Source organism: Papaver somniferum, unplaced genomic scaffold (genome assembly GCF_003573695.1).
Source record: "Papaver somniferum cultivar HN1 unplaced genomic scaffold, ASM357369v1 unplaced-scaffold_133, whole genome shotgun sequence".
Taxonomy (NCBI): Eukaryota; Viridiplantae; Streptophyta; class Magnoliopsida; order Ranunculales; family Papaveraceae; genus Papaver; species Papaver somniferum.
The window spans coordinates 18749767-18753832 of NW_020622492.1; positions in this window are offsets into that span (position 1 = coordinate 18749767).

Sequence of the window (4066 nt, forward strand, 5' to 3'; positions counted from 1 at the left end):
AACCTATCACTTAACTCAGGTTGTAAGATTACCATATACAGACCCGATGTTCTGGTCCAAGCGAGGTTTGAGGTGTCAAATATATCAGATTGGATGAAACTGCAACCTATCATCACTTAACTCAGGTTGCAAGATTACCATATACAAACCCGATGTTCTGGTCCGGGAGAGGTTCGAGGTGTCAAATATATCAGATTGGATGAAACCGCAACCTATCATAACTTAACTCAGGTTGCAGGATTACCATATACAGGCCCGATGTTCTGGTCCGAGCGAGGTTCTAAGTGTCAAATATATCAGAATGGATGAAACTGCAACCTATCACTTAACTCAGGTTGCAAGATTACCATATTCAGACCCGATATTCTGGTCCGAGGAGGTTCGAGGTGTCAAATATATCAGATTGGATGAAACTGCAACCTATCACTTAACTCAGGTTGCAAGATTACCATATAAAGACCCGATGTTCTAGTCCGAGCGAGGTTCGAGGTGTCAAATATATCAGATTGGATGAAACAACAACCTATCATCACTTAACTCAGGTTGAATACCATATATATACAGACTCGATGTTCTGGTCCGGGCGAGGTTCGAGGTGTCAAATATATCATATTGGATGAAACTGCAAGATATCACTTAACTCAGGTTGCAATATTACCATATACAGACTCGATGTTCTGGTCCGGGCAAGGTTCGAGGTGTCAAATATATCAGATTGGATGAAACTACAACCTATCACTTAACTCAGGTTGCAAGATTACCATATACATACAGACCGGATGTTCTGGTCTAGGCGAGGTTCGAGGTGTCAAATATATCATATTGGATGAAACTGCAACCTATCATCACTTAACTCAGGTTGCAAGAATACCATATACATACAGACCGGATGTTCTGGTCTAGGCGAGGTTCGAGGTGTCAAATATATCAGATTGGATGAAACTGCAACCTATCATCACTTAACTCAGGTTGCAAGATACCATATACAGACCCGATGTTTTGGTTCGGGCGAGGTTCGAGGTGTCAAATATATCAGATTGGATGAAACAACAACCTATCATCACTTAACTCAGGTTGCAGATTACCATAAACAAGCCTGATGTTCTGGTCCAAGCAAGGTACGAGGTGTCAAATATATCATATTGGATGAAACTCCAACCTATCACTTAACTCAGGTTGCAAGATTACCATATACAAACCTGATGTTCTGGTCCCAGCGAGGTTCGAGGTGTCACATATATCATATTGGATGAAACTGCAACCTTAATCTTAATTCAGGTTGCAAGAATACCATAATTATATAGACCCGATGTTCTGGTCTGGGCGAGGTTCGAGGTGTCAAATATATCAGATTGCATGAAACTGCAACCTATCATCACTTAACTTAGGTTGCAAGATTACCATATACAGACCCGGTGTTCTGGTCCGGGCGAGGTTCGATGTGTCAAATATATCTGATTGGATGAAACTGCAACCTATTATCACTTAACTCAGGTTGCAAGATTACTATATACAGACCCGATGTTCTGGTCCGAGCGAGGTTCGAGGTGTCAAATATATCAGATTGGATGAAATTGAAACCTATCATTACTTAATTCAGGTTGCAAGATCACCATATACAAACCCGATGTTCTGGTCTGGGCGAGATTCGAGGTGTCAAAAATGTCAGATTGGATAAAACTGCAACCTATCATCAGTTAACTCAGGTTGCAAGATTACCATATACAGACCCGATGTTCTGGTCCGGGCGAGGTTCGAGGTGTCAAATATATCAGATTGGATGAAACTGCAACCTATCATCATTTAACTCAGGTTGCAAGATTACCATATACATACAGACTCGATGTTCTAGTCTGGGCGAGGTTCGAGTTGTCAAATATATCATATTGGATGAAACTACAACCTATAGTCACTTAACTCAGTTTGCAAGATACCATATACAGACCCGATGTTCTGGTCCGGGCGAGGTTCGAGGTGTCAAATATATCATATTGTATGAAACTGCAACTTATCATCACTTAACTCAGGTTGCAGGATTACCATATACAAGCCCGATGTTTTGGTCCAACCAAGGTTCGAGGTGTCAAATATATCAGATTGGATGAAACTCCAACCTATCACTTAACTCAGGTTGCAAGATTACAATATACAAACCTGATGTTCTGGTCCCAGCGAGGTTCGAGGTGTCAAATATATCAGATTGGATGAAATTGCAACCTATCAAATCTTAATTCAGGTTGCAAGATTACCTTATACAAACCCGATGTTCTGGTCTGGGCGAGGTTCGAGGTGTCAAAAATGTCAGATTGGATAAAACAGCAACCTATCATCACTTAATTCAGGTTGCAAGATTACCATATACAGACCCGATGTTCTGGTCCGGGCGAGGTTCGAGGTGTCAAATATGTCAGATTGGATGAAACGGCAACCTATCATCACTTAACTCGGGTTGCAGGATTACCATATACAAGCCCGATGTTCTGGTCCAAGCAACGTACGAGGTGTCAAATATATCATATTGGATGAAACTCCAACCTTTCACTTAACTCAGGTTGCAAGATTACAATATACAAACCTGATGTTCTGGTCCCAGCGAGGTTCGAGGTGTCACATATATCAGATTGGATGAAACTGCAACCTTAATCTTAATTCAGGTTGCAAGAGTACCATATATATATAGACCCGATGTTCTGGTCTGGGCGAGGTTCGAGGTGTCAAATATATCAGATTGGATGAAACTGCAACCTATCATCACTTAACTTAAGTTGCAAGATTACCATATACAGACCCGATGTTGTGGTCCGGGCGAGGTTCGATGTGTCAAATATATATCGGATTGGATGAAACTGCAACCTATTATCACTTAACTCAAGTTGCAAGATTACCATATACAGACCCGATGTTATGGTCCGAGCGAGGTTCGAGGTGTCAAATATATCAGATTGGATGAAATTGCAACCTATCATCACTTAGTTCAGTTTGAAAGATTACCATATACAAACCCGATGTTCTGGTCTGGGCGAGGTTCGAGGTGTCAAAAATGTCAGATTTGATAAAACTGCAACCTATCATCACTTAACTCAGGTTGCAAGATTACCATATACAGACCCGATGTTCTTGTCCGGGCGAGGTTCGAGGTGTCAAATATATCAGATTGGATGAAACTGCAATCTATCATCACTTAACTCAGGTTGCAAGATTATCATATACATACAGACTCGATGTTCTGGTCCGGGCGAGGTTCGAGGTGTCAAATATATTAGATTGGATAAAACTACAACCTAACATCACTTAACTCAGTTTGCAAGATACCATATACAGACCCGATGTTTTTGTCTGGGCGAGGTTCGAGGTGTCAAATATATCAGATTGGATGAAACTCCAACCTATCACTTAACTCGGGTTGCAAGATTACCATATACAGACCCGATATTCTGGTCTGAGCGAGGTTCGAGGAGTCAAATATATAAGATTGGATGAAACTGCAACCTATCATCACTTAACTCAGGTTGCAAGAATACAATATATATACAGACCTGATGTTATGGTCCGGGCAAGGTTCGAGGTGTCAAATATATCAGATTGGATGAAACTGCAACCAATCATCACTTAATTCAGGTTGCAAGATTACCATATACAGACTCGATGTTCTGGTCCGGGCGAGGTTCGAGGTGTCAAATATATCAGATTGTATGAAACTACAACCTATCATCACTTAACTCAGTTTGCAAGATACCATATACAGACCCGATGTTCTGGTCCGGGCGAGGTTCGAGGTGTCAAATATATCAGATTGGATGAAACTGCAACCTAAATATTAACTCAGGTTGCAAGAATAACATATATATACAGACCCGATATTCTGGTCTGGGCGAGGTTCGAGGTGTCAAATATAGCATATTGGATGAAACTGCAACCTATCATCACTTAACTCAGGTTGCAAGATTACCATATACAGACCCGATTTTCTGGTCCGGGCGAGGTTCGAGGTGTCAAATATGTCAGATTGGATGAAACGGCAACCTATCATCACTTAACTCAGGTTGCAGGATTACCATATACAAGC